Genomic DNA, 23,906 nt, shown 5'->3' with positions numbered 1-23,906 from the left:
TCTCCGCTGCCACTGGGGGGAATTCCCGATGGTGAGGTTTGCTTGTGCGTTTAAAAATCGAGAAACAGGCATCGTGGCTGGTGATGGAGAGTGAGGAGATAGGACATGCATCAGCGCGACCGTGGGCTGCCAGTCCTGACACTGGCTGTGGTGGGCGCGGCGGGGGGGGGGGGGGGGGGGCAGGGGGTGGCTGCCAGTGCTGGGGGCGTGGGGGGTTCTGACAGGTGTGTGGAATGGTGGTTGGTGCTAGTGGCCTACGCATCCTGGCCGCCCAAGGTTGTGCATTTTTGTTCGTACTGCTAGCTTGTCTGGATGATGTTGCCCACGGTGTTGAGCACCTCTGCCACCTGCACTCAGGCCCGGTAAACGGCGGCAGCTAGCAGCCCCCTTTTTGGGCCAGAGTACAGGATTGCCTGCCTTCCTCCATGTGTCTATCAGGATCTCAAGCTTGGCGTCCATGAAACGGGGTGCTGCTCTTCTCGCTGTTATCTTGTTGGCTGGGATGGTGTGTGTGGGGAGTGAAGTGTGTACATGCGGTTGCAGCTTGTCAGCCTCCTGAGTGTCTATCGCGAAACTGGCGAATCCCGCACCATTTCCCACTGGAATCGATTGTGTTCCATGTGGCGCTGGTTCTTGGCTATCAGCAGTCGTTGAATGGGTCCAAGAGCGACGCCGGTTTTGCTGTCCTGGAAGTCTTCGAATCCTGCCCTGGTGACACTTAGTCTCAGAAATCGAGATTCCGGCCACATATTTTTTAGAATATATAAATATTTTTTGTAAATTTAGAGTACCCAATTATGTATTTATACAATTAAGGGGCAATTTAGCATGGCCAATCCACCTACCCTGCGCATCTTTTTGTTTGTGGGGGTGAGACTCATGCAGACATGGGGAGAATGTGCAAACTCCACATGGACAGTGACCCGGGGCCATGATGGAACCCGGGTCCTTAACACCGTGATGCAGTAGTGCTAACCACTGTGTCACCGTGCCATCTATATTTTAGAGTATAACATTACTTTTTAGGAATTACAGTTTAAAGTAAAATGGGTGCATCTGTTCGAGAAACTGATAAGCAACTCTGAAACAAATGTAATTCAAACAAACTTGGAGTTAATTACAATTAAACTGTGTTTATCTTACAAGGTCACAGTTGATAGAAACAAAGTTAAGTGATACAGCATTTCATTTGCACCTCCTTCAATTTGGTTTACTGTATTCACTGTTCCCAATGTGGTTTTTTCCATGTTGAGGAGACTAAACGCAGACTGGATGACTGCTTTGCAGAATACCTTCGCTCAATCCATAAATCTGACCCCAAAATTCTGGTTGCTTGTCATTTCAGTTCAGCATTTTGTTCTCATGCCCACATGTCTGTCCTCGAAATACTGTTTATGTGATGCCCAACACAAACTGGAAAAATAACCTCATCTTCCAATTCGGCACATTGTGGTCTTTTGGACTCAACATTGAGTTCAGCAGCTTTAATCTGTGAACTTTCCCCTTCCATCTTGACTCCTTGCTTTTTGTTTTCTGTCATTCAATTCCTCGTGCTTGTTACAACACAACCCATCTGTCACTCACTTGGCCACTGTCCCTTGTTCAGTTTTTCTCTCACTGAGCACTTATCTCTGTTCTCTTGGTAACACATTCTGCTATCCAACATTTGCAATGATTAACACTCTTCAGCCCCTAATGCCATCATTAACAGCCATCTTTGTCTCATGTCCAGTACATCTTTGTCAATATCCCGAGCTCTGACCTATCATTGGCTTTCCGTTCTGCCCCACCCCTCCTGTCCAAGTATATAATTCACCACATTTCTATCCCTTTTCAGTCCTATGGAAGAGTAATATAGATGCAAAACATTAATGCTGTTTCTCTCTGCACAGATGCTGCCACACCTGCTGAGTTTATCCAGCAATTGTTTTATTTAAGCAATGGGTGATCCTTGTTTTGACCTGAGCCAGGGTGTCTATTGTTATCTCCATAAAACCTACCAATCCTGGGGAAGGTCACAAAACTCAATTGAGATATAAATTATTCATTTGTGTAACAGAATCAAAGAGTTGTGTTGAAGAGAAAATAAGCTGTTTGCAATTCTCTTTGAATCATCCCAAAGCGTGCCACGGTGAAATACGGACAGTGATTTGGAGTCGGGTTTGTGGAAAAGATCCTTTGTTTAATTTATCTGTGTGTGTTTTCTGACAAAAGTAGACAGTACATTTTGGAGACCAGATGCAGTTGTAGTTTTGCTGTGGTGTAGGCTGCATGTCATCAGACTGAGGGAGCCAACTGGAAATGATAGTCAGACCTGTATGTCAAGCAGAGAATATGCTAGCTTTGTTGTTCACTGTGTGGAGGGTAGGTGAAGCTCAATCTCAGCTTCAGTTTTGTGAGGAAAAAGAGCTGGAAGTTTTGCTTAGATTTGCTCGAATACCAGAAACTAGTGGAAGAAACAGTGATCCTCACAGAGCATTGTGGAATGAAGCAGACATCTTGATTAGTTACCATGGAAAGAGCTGTATGCACACTGTGAGAGAAGACTGAGAGAAAACGGGGCAACCTGGAGCCAGAGAGTCCACTGACATGAAGTGTTAAAGGAAATTGGAGGATGACTTATCCAAAAGCGAATTGAAGGATGCCCATGAAAACTGTACCTCGAGGAAAAGTTGGAATAGAAAGGAGAATTAAAGTAAACTCTGGAGGACTGTGGCATACGTTTGAGTTGGTCCCAGGAACAGTGAACCAAACCTCAAGATTTCAAAAGATAGGGCAGGAGCAAAAGGTAAAACAGAGTTAATAATATATGTAGTTGTAGTTAATCGTGCTTACTTTGTTTAATTTTTTATGCAAATTAAAATTTGTTTATTTTTAAAATTGTGAAATTTTGTGGCAGAATTCTTTTGGTTAATTACTTGGTGTTCCACTTTCTTCTTTAAATGATGATGGTCCCGAACTCACCATAACTTTGTTTCCAGGCAGCACGGTAGCGGTGGTAGCACTGTAGTCTCACGGCGCTGAGGTCCCAGGTTCGATCCCGGCTCTGAGTCATTGTCCGTGTATAGTTTGCTCATTCGCCCCGTGTTTGCGTGGGTTTCGCCCCCACAACCCAAAGATGTGCCACTTAAATTGCCCCTTAATTGGAAAAAATGAATTGGGTACTCTAAATTTTAAAAAAACTTTACGTTTCCAAGAAACAACATCATTGGTTGTCAAATGGTACTAAAAGGCACTATATAAATGCAGGTCTTTTTGAAATAAATAATGTGCGTACTAGTACTCAGTAAGTTAGATATTTCTTGTGGTTGGTGTCTGAAATAAAGTCTTCTCAAAGATGGACATCATTAATAGCTCAAAGTGAGAGTGGATAAACATTATTGTTACTAAAATTAATGAGCTGTGTTTGCTACTTTTAGGATTGCAATCCAGCAGTTCAAAATCTTGAACACCTTCATGGAAAACGAATTCTTTCCTGCTGTAACCCAAAATAGGCTGACTTAGTGGAGTTTTTCACATTACATAATGAATATAAAATACATTTATTTTAGATTCAGTCACACAGGGCTTCTGGTGTTCATGATTTCCCTGCACCAGCAGACCTTGACAAGAATGTCATGAGATGGATCTTATAAATGTATCAAGGGCTAACACTGGGGAATGAAGCTTAAGACATACAGAAACGTCAATTTATACTTGTAAAAATGTTCTGCCGTGCTTCATACACAAAGACTCATTCTTGAAGTACAGTGACTTTCGTTATTGAAGCAAATGCTGGAGCCATTCTGTGCCAGCAACATTTCCCAGAAAGCAATCAGATGACGCCCAGCCAATCATATTTTTGTTGGTACCAAAGCAAAATGCTGCGGCTGCTGGAACACCAAAATCAAAATAGAAAAGGCTGGAAAATCTCAGCAGGCCAGGCAGAATGTGTGGAGCGAGAAAAACAGAGTTAATGTTTCAGGGGGATTGTATTGTATTGCATTGGATTTTGTTTATTGTCACGTGTACCGAGGTACAGTGAAAAGTATTTTTCAGCGAGCAGCTCAGCAGATCATTAAGTACATGAAAAGCAAATGAAATAAAATAAAATATTAATAGGGCAACACAAGGTGCACAATGTAACTAACTACATAACACCGGCAACGGGTGAAGCATACAGGGATGTAGTGTTAATGAGGTCAGTCCATAAGAGGGTCGTTTAGGAGTCTGGTAACAGTGAAGAAGAAGCTGTTTTTGAGTCTGTTCATGCGTGTTCTCAGGCTTCTGTATCTCCTGCCCGGTGGAAGAAGTTGGAAGAGTGAGTAAGCTGGATGGGAGGGGTCTTTTATTATGCTGCCCGCTTTCCCCAGGCAGCGGGAGGTGTAGATGGAGTCGATGGATGGGAGGTAGGTTTGTGTGATGGGCTGGGCTGTGTTCACGACTCTCTAAAGTTTTTTGCGGTCTTGGGCCGAGCAGTTGCCATACCAGGCTGTGATGCAGCCAGATAGGATGCTTTCTACGGTGCATCTGTAAAAGTTGGTAACAGTTAATGTGGACATGCCGAATTTCCTTAGTTTCCTGAGGAAGTATAGGCACTGTTGTGCTTTCTTGGTGGTAGAGTTGACGTAGCTGGACCAGGACAGATTTTTGGTGATGTGCACCCCTAGAAATTTGAAACTGCTAATCATCTCCACCTCGGCCCCGTTGATGCTGACAGGGGTGTGTACAGTACTTTGCTTACTGAAGTCAATGACCAGCTCTTTAGTTTTGCTGGCATTGAGGGATAGAGTGTTGATCTTTCATCTGGGTTTTTGGTGACATTGGTAAGTGGAGCAACATTGGCCACTGCACTGCTTTACCATCAACAAATAAGATAAATTAATTTTTGATGATACTCTTCAACATCTGCTTCAATGGCCAGAATAGGCAAACAAAGAACGTCATTCAGACCCACATCTGAGAGGCACCATCTCTGACAATGAAGTGCTCCTTCATCGCTGCACTGGTGTATCATCCCCAAAACCTAGATCCTGATATGGGACCCAAATACACAATCTTCTGACTCAGATGCATAGTATTTGATGAGCTGGACAATGATCTAATGGATGGAAGAAACTGCCTAGCCTAACTGAGGGCTGTGAAAATGTAGAGGAAAAGTAGCCCCTGCAATACACTGATCCATGAGTGTTTATTTTTTTTAAGAGTTTGGTGCAGAATGTGTTATAACAGCTCACGACTGCAATTTTAAAAATACTTTAATGGGATGTTTGCATCGCTGGCTAGGCCCTCATATATTGCCCATCCCTAATTGCCCTTGGGAAGGTAGTGGTCGGCTGCCTTCTTGAATCGCCGCAATCCATGTGGTGTAGGGTACACCCATAGTTCTATTAGGGCGAGAGTCCCAGGTTTTAACCTAATGACTGTGAAGTAACACCAGTATATTTCCAAGTCATGAAAGTGAGTGACTTGGATGGAACCTCCAGCTGGCGGCGTTCCCTTGGGTGGGATCTTCCACCCCACCTACGGTATGTGCTGTGGCGGCAGATACAGCCCACCATTGGCCGGCAGCTGGATCTTCCAGTCCCTCCGCTGTCAACTGGGTTTCCCATTGTTCATACCTTCCACTGCCAGGGAAAATCCCACCCCTTGTGTCTGCTGCCCTTATCTCTTGAAAGACCCTTAAAGAAGCATACCATGATACTAGTGTGGTATCACTAAAGACGTTCAGCTAAATTCCTTTGTTCGACTGCAGTTGATGCACCTATCTCAAAGACAATCATTGTAACTCTTTGATGAAGAGTGCAGCACCACAATGTGGTTTGCGGAGCCTCCTCCAATGAATTGACCTTTCCCCTCATGCTGACTCCCATCAGACAAATCTCCTTCTACCCATGATGTTCCATCTCAGTTTCACAAGGAATCGTTTCCCAGGGATGTTTAACTGCTGAGCCTCTCTGCCTGTTGAAGTGTGCAATTAGTGGTAATTGTTTCAATCCTTGTGTAAAATGTACTGGATGTCAATGTGGCTGGAATTTCCTCAGCGACAGCATTATATCAAAATAAAATCCTGAATTCCACAATTACATTCCGACTAGAACACACATATTGTCAACTGGTTTGAGCACTAGCGGCGAAAGATGACTTTTGATAGGGATAATCTTTACCCTTTCTGCCTGGTAGAACAGATTTCCTGCCTGCTATAAACATCCTTGATTTTCAATATAAAATTGGAGGAGCGGAGTTCTACAAAGGGCACCCAGCTCACCAGCCTACCCCATGCACTGAAGGTGAAGTTTACCCCAAAATATCTTGGGCTGGATTCTCCGCACCCTTGCGCCGAATGTGGAGAATCCAATTTCTCACCAAAATCGGGCTCGCCGGCAGTCGGGCGATTCTCTGGGACCCGAAAATCAGCGTGATCGTGGAGTGCTCCGCGCGGTTGGGGGCCCATTGACAGAGGCCAGCCTAGCGATCCTCCGCTCCTGACCGGCTGAGTTCCCGATGGCGTGGAACTAACCTGCTATTGTCGGTTGGGAAGCTCGTGTGGCGGCTGCAGCCTCAGTCCGTGGCCGTCCTGATGGAGGACACCATGGCCCTCGGCGCGGCCGTTGGAGGCTGCCGGCGTGCGCATGCGTGGACTCAAAACCGGACGTGCGGAGTCCCGTATCTGCAGCTAAAGCTGCGTGAATTACTCTGGGTCCTTGCTAGCCCCCTGCAGGGCATTGAATCAGATCCACTTTTTCCCAGGAATCTCCAGAGTAAAACGCCAGCGTTTCTACAACAGCGTGGGGACATAGTCCCATTTTGGGAGAATCCAGCCCCTTATTTTTCTTTCATCCAGGGGCGATACTTTCCTCAGGAGCCCAGAACCAAGAGCAAGCAGCAGGACTGTTGCTTTCACTGAGTCTTTGTCGAAATTACTGATGACAAGAAAGTTTCGTACATGTTAATTCCTGGTCAACAGTCATTACAGATTTGTGGTCTTTGCGCTCGACATTCTCTCCGTTTAACATCACCAGTTATTCTTGTAAGTGGACCTTTACTTCCCACAAATATCTGGAAAATGCCTTTCTCTTTCCAACCTTAATTCAGTAAAACGTATGACCCAGGGATCAGCAATGGAGACCTTGCTACACGTAATAAGAAACTACAGAGAGTTGTGAACACTGTCTAGTCCATCAGGCAAACCCATGCATTTTCCTCTCTTTGTGGAAACAATTGATGTGAGCTTTTCGAAGAATTACATCGGGCTGAATTGCCCATCACCCAGCTCCTACCAAACCTAAACGTCAGCCGGCACATTGCTGACTAGAAATCCGGCTGTCCCACCGTGATGTCACTCTGGTCTTAATTGGTCAGCATTTGTCTTCCACTTCTCACTCAATAGGGAGTCCTGCCTGAGAGAGCTGGCTGCCAATCTGAATGCAACTCAAGAGGAAGGTTCCAAAGGATCTTTAGCTGTATTTTAAAAAGGATCACCACTGACCTCAAGTTAAAGCCTTGTGTTGTCAAACTCGCAGCTGCATATAGTCTGCTAGTGCGTCACATCATCGTCAGAAACAACTAATATCTTAATATACAGGGAATACATAAACAGTGCAGGGAGGATAGAAATCAGGACAACTTCAACCCAGCCAATTTCCACCCCCCATCAGTCTACTCTTGATCATCAGCAGGATGGTGGGTGGGGTCATCAACAGTGCCAGTAAGCGGTACTTACTCAGCAGTAACCTACTCACCGATGTTCAGTTTGGGTTCTGCCAAGCTCATTCAGCACTTCACCTCATTACAGCCTTGGTCCAAACATGGACAAAAGAACTGAACTCCAAAGGTGAGATGAGTGACTGCCCTTGACATCAAGGTAGCATTTTACACAGTGTGGCATCACGGAGTTTGAGAAATCAATGGAAATCATGGGGGAAACTCTCCAGTGGTTACAATCATACCTGGACAAAAGGAAAATGGTTGTCGTTTTTGGAGGCCAATCACCTCAGTCTTGGGGCATCACTGCAGGAGATCCTCATTTAGACCCAACAATCTTAAACTGCTTCATCAATGACCTTCGTTCCATCATAACATCAGAAGTGGGGATGTTTGTTAATGATTACACAATGTTCAGCGCTATTCACAACTCCACAGATACTGAAGCGGTCCATGTCCAAAGATCAGCCATGATCTCATTGAATGATGGAGCAGGCTCGAGGGGCCAGGTGGCCTACTCCTGCTCCTAGTTCTTATGTTCTTATGTCCAAATGCAGTAAGATTGGACAGCATTCAAGTTTGGGTTGCTCAATTGCAAGTAATATTCACACAACACAAGTGTCAGGCAATACTACCTCCAAAAAGAGAAAATGTAATCTTGATATTCAATTGCATTACAATCACTAAATCTCCGACTATCAACATCCCTAGAGTTACCATTGACCAGAAACTGAACCGGACTAGCCATATAAATACTGTGGCTACAGGAGGAGGTCAGAGGCTAGGAATCCTGCTGCATGTAACTCACCTTCTGACTCCCCAAAGCTTGTCCCCCATCTGCAAGGCAAAAGTCAGGAGTGTGATGGAACACTCTCCACTTGCCTGGTTGTGTGCAGCACCAACAACTCTCAAGAAGCTCAACACAGTCTGGGACAAAGCAGCCTGCTTGATTGCTACCCAGTCCACCAGCTTCAGCATTTACTCCTTCCACCACCGACTCACAGTGACAGCAGTGTGTACCTTCTAAATGAGGCACTGCAGGAACTCACCAAGGTTCCTGCAACAAAACTTACCTCTACCACCTAGAAGGACAAGGGCAAGAGGTGCACCACCACCTGCAAGCTCCCCTCCAAGCTACACACCATCCTGACTTGGTGCTATATTGCCACTCCTTCACTGTTAGTGGGTCAAAGTCCTTTCAGCACTATGGGTAGACCCACAGAACATGGACTGCAGTGGTTCAAGAAGCTGGCACACCACCACCTTTTCACGGACCAGGCCAACTGTGCTCGGGTTTGTCCTTCAATCAGGGGCGACACGGTGGCACAGTGGTTAGCACGTTGCCTCACAGCTCCAGGGACCCAGGTTCAATTCCGGCCTTGTGTGGAATTTGCACTTTCTCCCCACGTCTGCGTGCCTTTCCTCCAGGTGCTCTGGTTTCCTCCCACAGTCCAAAGATGTGCAGGTTAGGTGGATCGGCCATGATAAATTGCCCCTTAGTGTCCAAAAGATTAAGTAGGGTTACTGGGTTACGGTGATAGGGTGGAGGCGTGGGCTTAAGTAGGGTGCTCTTTCCAAAGGCCGGTGCACTCAATGGGCCTAATGGCCTCCTTCGGCACTGTATATTTTATGATTCTAGGTATTAGGGATGGGCAATAAATGTTGGACTGTTACCCACATCCTACAAAGGAACAAATAAAAATAAATAAATGATTTCTCATTTGGCCCAAACCAAAATCATCCGTTGAGGAATATACCCATAAGAACCGATCCTGAAATTAACAAAATACTGCAGGTGCTGGAATCGGAAACAACAACAGGGGACACTGGAAAACCTCAGCAGGTCTGCCAGCATCTATTAGGGGAGAAACAGAATCCTTAAATCTGGTTTACTCCTAATGGATACTGGAAAACCTGCCGAGTTTTCCCTGTGTCCTATGAACCAAAGGCAGTCGACACATTGAACTTCCACATTCTTGTCTCCAATCAACCCTACCACTAACCCCCGCCCAACCCCACACCCTTCGTTAAATGTTTGATCTTCAGCATCTTGTGTTTTGTCCTGGGTTTCTATATTGTAATCTGGAGATCTTCTATATGCGACGCTGCTTGATGCGAATGACTGGTGAGCTCATAATTGTTCCTGTGAGTACATGCTGAATTCCAGAGGGGAGATTCTTAACACATAAACACACTTGTCCGTTCAAATGTTATATTGTCATGGTACAAACAATTCAGCACATGCACAGCCAGTGCATACAGGCAAATCGATACAACGTAAGATGCAGATCAGAAAGAACCTGATTCATATGGTAGATAGCAATGGGTTTGGGCACTTGTCCAACCTGAGAAAATCCCAATAATTCCTCATTTTTAACTTCACATTCAGTGAAAGGTTTCTCCCACTGCCTGTTTGACTCTTGGCCAACTTTACCTTTAGACATCAGCATAGTAGCGAATAAATCATGATAATTTGGCTCATGGAAATTCTTTCCTGTAGTGCAATAATACTCCTTGCCATATGGCATGTGTAAATTAACCGACGTTAATCTTCTATTTTCACTTGCAGTACATCACTTGTTTCAGCCTTCTCAACACGTCTCTCCGGATTTCTTTTGCGAATGTCCAAACGGACTACTGATATTTGTGCTGTGTTGGAAAGCTCCCTCCTTACCTTGCTGTTCTTTCTTGGATTGTGAGACATCTTCCAATCTCCTTTCAACAACTCACAGTAATGGACCCTGAATTCACATCATCTGTTATGTATTGCCTTACAGCTTGCCTCTGGAATATGCTTGTGGGCTGCTCTCCCAGACCACAAACATCTTCCACTTTCTCCATTACGCAGTCTAAAAGGTCTGGTCATGAAACAAGCTTTAAGAATGTGCCACTGAGTTTTTCTGTACAGTCTTGTGTTCTTCACAGCTCGATCCATAAACTTTTCATTATTTATATTGGTTAAGCGGCTCATTAGCTGCTTGAGGAGTGTTAAAGGACTATTGTTAAATGTTAGCCTTGGCTCAATAGGAATACATTTGCTGCTGAGTCAAAAGGTCATGGGTTTAAGTTCCACATCATTGGAACATAGAATCTAGATGAACACTGCAGTACTGAGGGAGCACTACACTGTCAGGGGTGCTATCCGTCAGATGCGAGGCCTTTTAAGCTGAGGCCTTTGTCTTCGTTTGCAGCTGGAGACCACATGGTACTATTCAAGGAAGGGCAGAGAAGTCCTCTGTAAGTCATGGCAAACATTAGGAGGCCTTGTGGCGCAGTGGGTAGCCTCCTTGCCTCTAAACCAGAAGCTCTGGGTTTGAGTCCCATTCCAGGGCTTGATGACCAAGGAAGGTACGATCATAATGCGGCCAAACGGGTTGAGTGTGACAACCTGCAAAATCCTTCTGAACATGCCAATGGCTGACGGTAAGAGCGAGAGAGATTCTTAGCTAGCCATGCTTGATGTGGAGTGGTGTCACTCATCTTATCAGCCCCTGGTCTCCGGCGAGGGACCTGCTCCAGGTAGTAGCTATGTTTCCATAGCTGTCCTAGAACAGTCAACCGTCTGCCTTAATGCACCACTAGTTGCAGGAAGAGAATTGGAGTTAGAATAGCCAACGTTACTTCCTCAGCCAGCACCACTTAAAACAGCAAAGTGCTGTGAATGTTGGATTCTGAACAAGAATAAAGAACGCTGGAAAAACTCAGCCGGTCTGCCAGCAGCTATCAGAGTTAATGTTTCGAGTCCTTTGACTCTTCATCAGACTTGATTTAAAACAGATTAAAACAGGTTTTTCTCACGAGAGCGAAGAAGGAAGAGAGGTGACTTGATAGAGGTGTACAAGGTGATGAGAGGCATGGATAGAGTGGATAGCCAGAGAATTTTCTCCAGGACGAAATGGCTGTCACGAGCGGACATAATTTTAAAGTGATTGAGGAAGGTATAGGGGAGACGTCAGAGGTAGGTTCTTTACACAGAGAGTGGTGGGTGCGTGGAATGCACTGCCCGCAGAGATGGTGGAGTCAGAGTCATTTGGGACATTTAAGCGACTCTTGGACAGGCACATGGACAGCAGTAAATTGAAGGGGTGTAGGTTAGGTTGTTCTTAGATTAGGATAAATGGTCAGCACAACATCGTGGGCCGAAGGGCCTGTACTGTGCTGTACTGTTCTATGTTCTATTAGCTGACCATTTATTTCACTGCTGTTCATGGGACCTTGCTGTAAGTAACTTGAATGCTGCTTGCTTTTATTAAAATGGCAATTGTGCTTCCAAAACAAGCTTAATTCACTGTAAAGAACTTTGGAGTACCATCAGGACATGCAAGTCATTTTTTTAACACAAATATTTGGCTCTTTGGCTAGGATACTGCCAATCTACTTATTGTATCACATTAGATCAATTCACCATTGGTAAAATGACAGTCCGATAAATAGCTGTGGGATGAAGGGAATTTAATTTCAGAGGCCTGGTCAGGACAGGCTCGAGCTTGTATGTCTTGCCGCAAATTGAATCATTCACCAACATTTAAACTGTCACGATCAAAACTCACACCTGAGTAATGACCACTGAAGTACCATTCTGTTGGATAAAGCCTGGCCATCAGCAAGGAGCCAAAAGCTATAGAACCACCCACAAGGATTTCCTGATTGCTCAGCTGCCTTCAACAGAAGCTCAATGGAAAACCCTGGAGAAATAGGAGAATCGAGAGTCCCCTCCCAATGGAAATTTCTGGAAAACTCCTTCATTAGTTGCTGTGTTTGTCCATATTAGAATGGTGACTACCTCTCAATGGTAATTCTGCAGCTGTGAAACGTTTTGAAATGGGCTAAGGACATGGAAGGCTCTTCTAGAAATGGAAGTTAATTCTTCCTTTAACTTACTTGATGTTCCCATCCGCATTGCATTGATGTGAGTGACGATGCAACATGCCTGCTGTAAGTGACCCTGCTTTCAGCTGCCAATGCTCTTAGCTCTGGAATTCGCTTCTGTAACTTCTCCCTAAAACCTACATCTTTATCCAAGCTGTCCAAAGAGCTCCTTTTTGTGGCTCTTGCTTTAAAGACTCCAGATAAATGCTTTTTGGTTGCTTTATTACTTTAAAGGTGCAATGTAGAAATGCAAGTTCTAACATCTCCCTGTTCCTATTGACAGGACATATTTATGCAGGATACCAGGTACTATGTGTCAAGTCCTGTAACTGTAAAGTAATAGGAAGGAAGAACAAAAAGGCAAACACATTCTGACACACCTAGTGTATGTACCGTTAGTACATGCACAAAGAGTCAATAAACACTCTCTGGTCATCGGCCATTTGCTCGTGCAGAATTTGAGTATTACTGAAAAAAATAAGCATTTATGATAAGGCTCAATCAGGACTCATCAGGACATTTTGCAAGAATAGAAATTCAAGTAAGACAACAAATTTATACCGTATGAGAAGAGAATGCTGATTGAGTGGTAAATGGACTCTGATAGGGAGAGGACTCTGCCATGGAGAATGCACCAGTTGAGAGCGACTAACAGTTAACTGCCAACCATTGTTTGAAATTTAAACCAGGTAGCTTGATAGTCAACGTTTTACCTTTTGTTCAGCAATAGTCTCTGCTAAATTAAAAAAGGCATTGGTGCAAATCTTCATTCCTCAGTTACTTATATTCTGTAAATGCTGTTACTTGGGGATATGGTTAACTGATCAGATATCTATGAGGCACTGAAACATGGGATAAAAACAGAAAAGCCTTGAGGAAAAAACTATTAACATGTCATAGCAATGATTTTTCCTTAATGCTTTGACATTAGGGCACAATTTATTGCAGTTAAGAGACCTGGAAAAGACAAGGTCATGATTACAGCTTAGCCATTTCACATTTAGCCATTATAATATACTAGGGCACAGTTTAAAGACAAAAATGGGTTAGGATTGTCATTAGGATGTGGTCATATTTCAAAGCTTTATTTTTATTTATTTACGGGATGTGGGCATTTATTTCCAATCCCTAGTTGCCCTTCAGAAGGTGGTGGTGACTTGCCTTCTTGAACCGCTGTTGTCCCTGAGGTGTAGGTACACCCACAGTGCTTTCAGGGTGGGAGTTCCAGGAATTTGACCCAGGGACAGTGAAGGAATAGCAATATATTTCCAAGGGCAGTATTCCCAGCTATTTGCTGTTCTTGTCCTTCTAGATGGTAGCGGTTGTGGGTTTGAAAGATGCTGCCTAAGGAACTGTGGTGAGTTCCTGCAGTGCATCTTGTAGATGGTACAAAAGGCTGCCACTGTTCATCGGAACTGGGAGGATTGAATGTTTGTAGAAGTGGTAGAAATCAAACAGGCTGATTTGTCCTGGATGGTGTTGAGCTTCTTGAGTGTTGTTGGAGCTGCACTCATCCAGGCAAGTGGACAGTATTCCATTACACTCCTGCCTTGTACCTTGTAGATGATGGACAGACTTTGTGGGGGTCAGGAGGATTCAGCGACGGTAATGCCATTGAATGTCAAGGGGTGGTGGTTAGATCCTCTCTTGCAGGAGATGGTCATCGCCTGGCACTTGTGTGGTGCGAACGTAACTTATCACTTGTGAGCCGAAGCCTGGATATTATCCAGGTCTTGCTGCATTTGGACATGGACTGCTTCAGTATTGGAGGAGTCGGAAATGGTACTGAACATTGTGCAGTCAACTGCAAATATCTCCACTTCTGACCATATGGTGGAAGGGAGGTCATTGTTAAGGAATGGGTTAAGAGACATTCCAATTAAATGTCTCATTTATGTTAAGTATCCAGTAATTGACACTGATACGTAAAGAAACTTCAGGTGGCCTTTGGGGCATGCGATGTGATGCTAGAGTATTTGTACAGAGTTGTGTTAAAGGAAAATAAAGGTGTTTGTGAGAAGGAGTAGAACTTTTGACTCTTTATACAACAGCAGCTAAACGGCTGACAGTGGTAGCAGAGGACAGTTGCTGTGCAAATGTGAAGGATTGAAAGATGCAACTTTTCCAGACCCAACCAAGGTGTGAGTGAGAAAAAAAAAGTATATATAATGTCTGAACCTAGGATAAAGATGGCCGGATATGACTAACCCCCCTTATTTTCTGAAAGGGGATTGTACGACCAATGGAGAAGTGCAGTTGTTATGTGAACTAAGGTAACTGCCCTGGGAAAAAAGAAACAAGTTATGCCATTGGCTATTTCTCTACGTTATGAGAGTAAAATCCAAAGCAAAGTGTTTTCTGAGCTGGAATTGGAAGAGTTAGACTCAGAAGAAGGTCTGGAGACTCTATTAAATTATATGGATAAGATTTATCAAAAGGATGACTTGTTAAGTGCATATGAAGCCTGGTCAGATCTTGATAGATTGCAGAAAACAGAGGATGTCTCCATTGAAGACTATATAATGGAATTTAGCAGACTATATAAAAGGCTGCAGAAATGCATCCTGGAATTTCCACAATGTGTTGGCATTTAAATTATTCGACGGTGCTAGAGTGAGCAACATGGATAGGCTCCTGGTTTTGACTGGAGTTCAGTTTGCGGATAAGGATACCTCATTTGGTCAGATGACATGCCTTAAAAAAGGTTTCTGGGGAAACATTCGATTCCTATGGCCCTGATGACCCAAATAGGACAGTCAGCAATAAAGCAGGCTATGGAAGATACACGAGGGACATGAATGGGGGCACCGGCAAAATTCCTTACGGACAATGGGGGAGAATTTGCTAATTATGAGTTTAGGGATATGTGTTAAAACGTGAATATCACAGTTATGAATACGGCTGAGGAAAGCCCATTTAGTGATGGTGTGTGTGAAAGAAACAATGCTGTAATAGATGACATGCTCCGGAAACTTTCGGCAGATAGACCAAACTGCAAGTTAAATTCAGCTTTGGCATGGGCGGTACATGCAAAGAATTCATTGCAGATGGTTGGAGGCTATAGACACTATCAATTAGTGTTTGATAGAAATCCTAAAATTCCGTCCAATTTGGATGACCGGCTTGGGAAGGGACTATGATTAGCTCTGCCTTTGCTGAGCATTTAAATGCAATACATTGCAGTAGAAAAGCTTTTTTGGAAGCACAAGTCTCTGAAAGAATTCGCAAAGCTTTAAGGCATAATGTATGGCATCAAATACCATTTTCAGCAAGGAGACATAGTATACTAGAAGAGAGACAATTTTAATGAATGGAAAGGCCCAGGGAAGATCATAGGCATAGATGGCAAAACAATTATTTTGCAACATGGCAATCAAACTGTTAGGGTAAATTCATCAAGGATAATGGGTACAGATTACAAATTTTCAAATTTAGACAGAGCAGACAGACATGACGATGAACCAGGGTCATCTGGTACGCACGTGTTACTGAACTATTAGGACCAGTTAACTGATATAGACAGGGTTTCTGTAGAGGAACACAATACTTCTGATGAATTAGAACAGACCATTTGTCCAAAAGGACAACTGCCAAAAGTTGGCACAAAAGTAATACATTTGCCTGAAAGGTCTCGTCAATGGAAGGATGCAACTGCCATTAGTAGAGCAGGGAAGGCCACTGGAAAGTATAAACATTGGTTGAATGTACAGCATTCAGGACAGGGTGTCAAGACAATGGATTGGGAACATGACGTTCAAAAATGGAGGGCACAGAAATGCAGTGTCAGTTCAGATAGTACATCGGATAGTGAACAGGTTCGCAGAAAAGGTCGAGAACTATTTAAAGGACATCCCATAGCCAAAGGGAAAGGTCAAGCAGTAGCAGTACAGAACGAGATACCAGGCGGGATGGGGGATGTAATTTATCAAGGTCTCGGAACATGAGTAAGACTATAAATACTACTAGGAGTCGAAGCCCACATGCATGTGAGATTTTGTTGGCCTCCAATAAATTAGATGAAAAAGTTATAAAAGATGCCAAACAGCAAGAATTGCATAGTTGGAGTGAATTTAGGGTATACACGGAAGTACTGGACAGGGAACAAAGAGCTCTATCCCACAGATGGGTTTGCATGGAAAAGGTACTTCCGGGTGGAACTTATAAGGCAAAGGTCAGGATTGTGGCAAGGTGATTTGAAGAAAACTTAGAAGATCAGGGTTTAAGGGTAGATTCACCGAAGGCAGGAAAGGTTGTTTTAAAGATCTTCTTGGCTCTATTAGCCACAAAGGCATGGGATTGCAAATCTATAGATATAAAAGCTGCCTTTTTGCAGGGGCATCAGCTTCAGAGAGAGATTTTTCTCCGTCCTCCTAAAGAGGCAACTAACACAGATGGGATACTCTGGAAGTGTATATGGATTAAATGATGCGCCTGGAGTCTGGTATTTTTCGGTAAGGTCAGTTTTGTTAAAGTTAGGCTGTTGCCAGTTGAAAGTAGATCTGGCAATGTTTTACTGGCACTATAAAGGAAATCTTTCTGACATCTTTATGATGCATGTAGATGATTTTTTGTGGGGTGGGACTAGTGATTTCGAAGCTATTGTATTCTCTGGTTTGAGGAAAGAATTCAGGGTTGGAAGTCAGGCTTCCGGAGCATTTAAATATATTGGACTGGAAATCAGACAGATTAAGTTAGGAGCAGCTTTACGTCAGCAATTTTATTGGAGAGCAACAGCCCAATAGCAATTAGTCGTGGTCGGGTTTCACAAAAAATGCAATGGTTTCAAAGATGGAAAAAGAGCAACTGCGGAGTTTAATTAGGCAACTGAATTGGTTAGGCAGACAGACTAGACCGGATGTTAGTTTTGATGTCTTAGAGTTGAATACAAAAATGAATGATCCAAAGTGGAAGACATAATAAGAGCAAATAAAGCATTAGTCAAACTAAAAATGCAGGAGTGAGTTTTGAGGTTCCTGGTTTCAGGTGACCTTAGGCAAATGAAACTCATAGTTTATGGTGATGCGTCCTATGCAAATTTATGTGATGGGGTTTCAAGCGCAGGAGGTTTTATAATTTTCCTTTTGGGGAACAATGGTAAATGTTGCCCTCTTGTGTGGGAAACAAAAAAAATAAGGAGAGTGGTCAAAAGCACTTTGGCTGCTGAGACGTTAAGCCTTGTCAAGGCGGTGGATATGGCCTTTTATATATCTCAGATATTGACAGAAATTTGGGGTTGAGGGGATTTGGGTAACATACCCATTGAGTGTAACACTGACAATCAATCCCTGTGGGAAAATATGCACTCTACAACAAGTGTCAATGAGAAAAGGTTAAGGATAGACATCGCAAGTTTGAAGCAGATGTTGGACAGAGGGGACAGTAGCTATCAGTTGTCCAACTGTTTTACGAAAAGAGGAGCTAGTTCACAGAAACTTTTGGATATTGTTAATGAAGGGCACCTGTTTCTGTGACTTTGTTTTTTCCTTCCAAAACTAAATTAAAAGGGGGGGAAATTGCGTGTGTTTTTGAGTTTCTTGTAATTTTGTTTTCACAAATTATTTTTTTTCTCCAAGGAAGGGGAGACTGTTAAGGAATGGGTTAAGAAACATTCCAATTAAATATCTCATTTATGTTAAGTATCCAGTAATTGGCACTGATATGTAAAGAAGCTTCAGGTGGCCTTCTAGGGCATGTGATGTGATGATAGAGTTTTTATACAGAGTTGTGTTAAAGGAAAATAAAGGTGTTTGTGAGAAGGAGTAGAACTCTTGACTCTTTATACAACAGCAGCTAAACGGCTAACAGTCATTGATGAAGCAACTGAAGATGATTGGGCCTAGGACACTATGATTTGAGTTCATAAAAAGTGCTCACCATGCAGCATTGAGTACTAACCAGTATTTTTTTAAAACAGTTTTAATTTTTACCAAGAAGCCAAGTGCAAGTGTTGGGATAGTCAGGATGCAGTTTATTCCCCAAACATATATCCAGGCAGAGACTCATCACCCATGGTTTGACTATGATTTGAATGACATAGCCCACTATTCAAACCCACTGCGGCCAAGTGAAGTTCTGACTTCATTCAGAACTTCATGTACAGCCAACGAGGAGAAGGCTTTGAGCCAAATTGATCAGCATCTGGCAAGGTAGGTCCCATGTGTGAAGAGTCAGAAGCAGGCCCTCTTTCTCTTTAGTTGCATGAGAGGGCTTCAGGGGAACTGGTGTGTGGTAACCTCTAGCAAATAAGCTCAACTGAGAAGATTAATGTGTGCTAACTTGGGAGTGACGCCTGGGTTCAAGGAGTAGGTCTTAGATGTACTGAGTGTGATTCTGTGAGGAGTATGATGCAGGGCAATGACTTGTACCTTAATGTGGAAATAGATATTGGCCGGGATTTGCCATTCCCAATTCGCCCTGCTACCGCTGCCAGTGAGAATGGAGAATTTGGTGCTCGGCCAAAACTCCATTCACTGCAGTGGGATTCAATCCTGCCGGCATGAATAGATGGAGAATCCCACCTTAAATTTGTAATATAAAAAGACAGGTGCTTGGACTGGTTAAGGAAAATTGGGCGCCTGTTGACTGACCATTGTCCCATTCCTCAATTCTTGAACACATGGTGTAATCCTCAAACGTTGAACACATGTTGTAATCAAAAACAGTGCTTTTCAAACTTTTTTGCCTGGGACCCATTTCTGCCAACCAGCCAACCTTCGCGACCCACACCAGCCGACCTTCGTGACACACGCTGCCTGAACTTTGCGACACACCATTATTGCTTATCTTTAATGCGACACCCTAACAGTGACCCTCTCAAAGCGAACTTTGGAAACTATCCTGTCCTGAATCCTCCTTAGCGGTAGGAGCGGGAAGGTTGACACCTGTTTACGAAGGAAGTCCCGCACCTGTGGATACCTGAATTTGTTTCCCCTCGCCAACCCAAACTTTTCCTCCAACGCCCTCATACTCGGAAAGCTCCCCTCTATGAACATATACCCCATCCTCTCAATCCTCGCTCTCCGCCATAACCGGAACCCCCCATCCATACTCCCCGGGGCAAACCGGTGATTATCACAGATTGGGGCCCAAACAGATGCTTCCTCTGCTCCCACATGCCGCCTCCACTGGCCCCAAACTCTCAGGGCCGCCACCAACACTGGACTGGTGGAGTACCATGCCTGCGGGAATGGCAGAGGCGCAATTACCAACGCCCCCCAAGCTGGTGCCCTTACATGAAGCCGCCTCCATACGCACCCATGCCGATCCCTCCCCCACCACCCACTTCCTGATGATGGCTATATTCACCGCCCAGTAATAATTACTAAAATTTGGCAGCGCCAGCTCGCCCTCTCTCCGACTCCGCTCAAGCATTACCTTCCTTACTCGCGGGGTCCTGCCCGCCCAGACGAAGCCAGTGATCACTCTGTTGACCCACTTAAAAAAGGACCGCGGAATAAAGATGGGAAGACACTGAAATACAAATAGGAATCTCGGGAGGACCGTCATCTTCACCGTTTGCACCCTCCCAGCCAGAGACAACGGAAGCGCGTCCCATCTCTGAAAATCGTCCTTCATTTGGTCCACAAGCCAGGCCATTTATGCAGCCGGTCCCATTCCTGCACCACTTGGATGCCTAGGTACCTAAAGCTTCCCTTTAATAACCTAAACGGCAGCTCTCCCAATCGCCTCTCCTGTCCCCTCGCCTGGACCACAAATATCTCACTCTTTCCCATATTAAGCTTATACCCCGGAAACCGGCCAAATTCTTCTACAGCCCTCATGATTTCTTCCATTCCCTCTATTGGGTCCGAAACGTACAGAAGCAGGTCATCCGCATAGAGCGAAACCCTGTGCTGCTCCACCACCGACCCCCCCCCCCCCCCCCCCCCCCCGGACCAGTCCTCTCAGAGCAATTGCCAATGGCTCTATAGCCAGCGCAAACAACAGTGGGGAGAGGGGGCATCCCTGTCTCGTCCCCCCGTGCAGTCTAAAATAGTCCGATGTTGTCCTATTCATCTGTACACTTGCCACAGGAGCCTGATACAGCAACCTGACCCAGTCAATAAAGCCCCACCCGAATCCGAACTGTCTCATTATCTCTCACAGGTAGTCCCATTTTACCCAGTCGAAAGCCTTTTCTGCATCCATTGCGATCACTATCTCCACCTCCTACCTTCCGGGGCATCATGATCACATTTAACAGCCTTCTTACATTGGCCACCAACTGCCTGCCCTTAACAAACCCCGTCTGGTCCTCCCCAATAACGTCCGGAACACAATCCTCGATCCTGGAGGACAAGATTTTGGCCAGCAACTTGGTATCTGCATTCAACAGAGAGATCGGCCTATAGAACCCTCACAACTCCGGGTTCTTGTCCCGCTTAAGAATCAGCGAAATTGTTGCCTGTGACACCGTCGGGGGCAACAGCCTTCTTTCCCTTGCCTCATTGAACATCCTCTACAACACTGGCCCCAATATCCCAGAGAACTTTATATAAAACTCCACTGGGTACCCATCCGGACCCGGGGCCTTACCCGCCTGCATGACCTTCACGTCCTCCACTATCTCCTCCAGCCTGATTGGGGCCCCCAGCCCTGTCCACCTTTGGGAAATTAAGCCCCTCCAAGATGCTCCTCATCCCCTCCGACCCCGTAGGGGGTTCCAACCTGTACAGCATGCTGTAGAAATCCCTAAACGCCTTATTCACCCCTGCTGAATCACCAACCAGGTTCCCATCTCCGTCCCTTACTTTCCCTATCTCCCTAGCTGCCTCCGTCTTCCTAAGCTGCTGTGCAAGCATTCTGCTGGCCTTCTCTCCATGTTTATAGATCGCCCCCCTTGCCTTTCTCAGCTGCTCCACCGCCCTCCCTGTGGTCAGCAATCTAAGCTCCGCCTGTAACCTCCGCCGTTCCCTTAAAAGTCCTGCCTCTGGGGTCTCCGCATACCTCCTATCAATCTGTTGTAACTCCTTTACCAGTCAGTCCGTTTCCGCCCTGTCCACCTTCTCCCTATGGGCCTGGATCGAAATCAGCTTCCCCCTGACCACCGCCTTCAGTGCTTCCCACACCATCTCTGCTGAAATTTCCCCCGTGTCATTGACCTGCAGGTAGCTCTGAATCCATATCCTCAGCCGCTCGCACACCCCTTCATCCGCCAAAAGTCCCACATCTAACCTCCAGTGCGGGCGCTGATTACTGTCTTTACTAACCTGCAGGTCAACCCAGTGCGGAGCATGGTCTGAGATTGTAATCGCCGAGTACCCCGTGTCCACCACCCCAGCCAGCAAGGCCCTGCTCAAAATAAAGAAATCATTCCGGGAATACACTTTAAGCACGTGCGAGTAGAAGAACTCCTTCACCCTCGGCTGCCCAAATCTCTATGAATCCACCCCCCCCGCCCCCCCCCCCCCCCCGAGCTTGACCGGTCCAAGTCAGGGTCCATAAATGTGTTGAAGTCCCCTCCCATGACCAACCTGTGCGAGTCCAGGTCCGGTATCTTCCCCAGCATCCTCTTTATAAACTCCACATCATCCCAATTTGGCGCACACATTTACTAATACCATCTGCACCCCCTCTAGCTTCCCACTGACCATAATGTACAGACCTCCCACGGCCGACACTATTCTACCCGCCTCAAACACCACCCGCTTATTGATCAGGATCGCGACCCCTCTAGTCTTTGAATCTGGTCCCGAGTGAAAGACTTGGCTGACCCAGCCTTTCCTCAGTCTAACCTGGTCCGTAACTCTAAGGTGCGTCTCCTGCAATATTACCACGTCTGCCTTCAGACCCCTCAGATGCGCAAACACACGTGCTCTTTTGACCAGCCCATTTAACCCTCGAACATTCCAGGTGATCAGCCTAGTTGGGAGGCTCATTCCGCACCCCCCCCCCCCGCCGATCAGCTACCCCCTTTTTTAGGCCCGCCTCCAGCCCGTGCTCCGCACCTCCACCGGTCCATCCCCAGGCAGCCCCTGCCCCCAATCTCCTCTCTGTCCCTCAGCCCAAGTCCGTCCCTCATCAACAGAACGTAACCCCCCTTCCCCCCTAGTAACAATACCCTGTAACCCAACCCCTTTACTAAACCAAACATATGCACACCCCCCACTGCGCTTCCGAGAGCTAGCTCGCCCAGCTAGCTTGGTGGCCCCCATGCCCGGTGCCAGATAGTCTCCCACCTATTGTTCCCTCCCCCCCGCTCATACAAACAAACTCCAACATCAAACAATCCCCACACAATTGCCCAACAGAAAAACACCAAGATCAAAACAAGCAGACCTCCATCCCTCAACAGTGCAAATGAAAACCTTAACTCACTCAGCTCTACCGCTGGTTCCAAATCAATGTAAACGGCATCACAAACATCTTCCATGTAACGCAAAACGGGAAACGTTTTACAAAAACAGAGAAACAAAAAGAAAAAACAAAAACGTGAACGTTGCAGCCAAGTTCAAAAGTTCTCAATCCATCACCAGCCCTTTCTTTTTCGCAAAGTCCAACGTGTCCTCAGGCGACTCGAAGTTGAAGTGCTGATCCTCATGCGTGACCCAGAGACGGGCTGGGTATAACAGTCCAAACTTCACCTTTTTCTTTAAAAGGATCGACCTGATCTGGTTGAAGTCTGCTCTCCTCCTGGCCACCTCTACACTCACTAAACCTGGTAAAACCGCAGGATGCTAGTGTCCCATTTACAGCTCCGTGTCTGCTTGGCCCATTGTAGAATGCGCTCCTTATCCGAGAACCTGTGGAATCTCACCACCATTGCCCTGGGGGGTTCTCCCATTCGCGGCTTCCTCGAGAGTGCTCTATGAGCCCTATCCACCTCCAAGGGCCGGGAGAATGCCCCATCCCCCAAGCAGCTTCACAAACATGTCTGCGATGTATGCCCCCGCATCCGTTCCTTCGGACCCCTCCGGGAGCCCGACGATTCTTAGGTACTGCCGGCGTGACCTATTTTCTAGGTCCTGCACCTTCTCCAGGAGCTTCTCCTGCAGGTCCCTCAGTACCCCCACCTCCAGCTCCACCGCAGTCTGATGTTCCTCCTGCTCAGCCAGCGCCTTCTCCACCTTCTGGATCGCTCGATCCTGGGCGTCCAATCTATGCTCCAACCACTCAATCGACTCATTTATCGGGTCCAAGCAGTCCTGTTTCTGCGCAGCAAAACCTTCTTGAATGACTAGCATCAGCTGCTCCATAGACTGCTGGGTCGACAAGCCCGAGGTCCGAACCTCCGCCATGCTGTCTTCTGTTGCAGCTATAGCCCAAGCCTTCTCTATCCTTTTGTTTCTGCCCTTACGAACACTTCTAGTCCTTCTCTCCATGCACAAAGTGGGAATTCAGTAAACAATTGCCAC

The sequence above is a fragment of the Scyliorhinus torazame genome, chromosome 1, assembly GCF_047496885.1.
Source record: "Scyliorhinus torazame isolate Kashiwa2021f chromosome 1, sScyTor2.1, whole genome shotgun sequence".
Taxonomy (NCBI): Eukaryota; Metazoa; Chordata; class Chondrichthyes; order Carcharhiniformes; family Scyliorhinidae; genus Scyliorhinus; species Scyliorhinus torazame.
The sequence above is the reverse complement of the archived record's forward strand: the minus strand, read 5'-3'. Positions refer to the sequence as shown.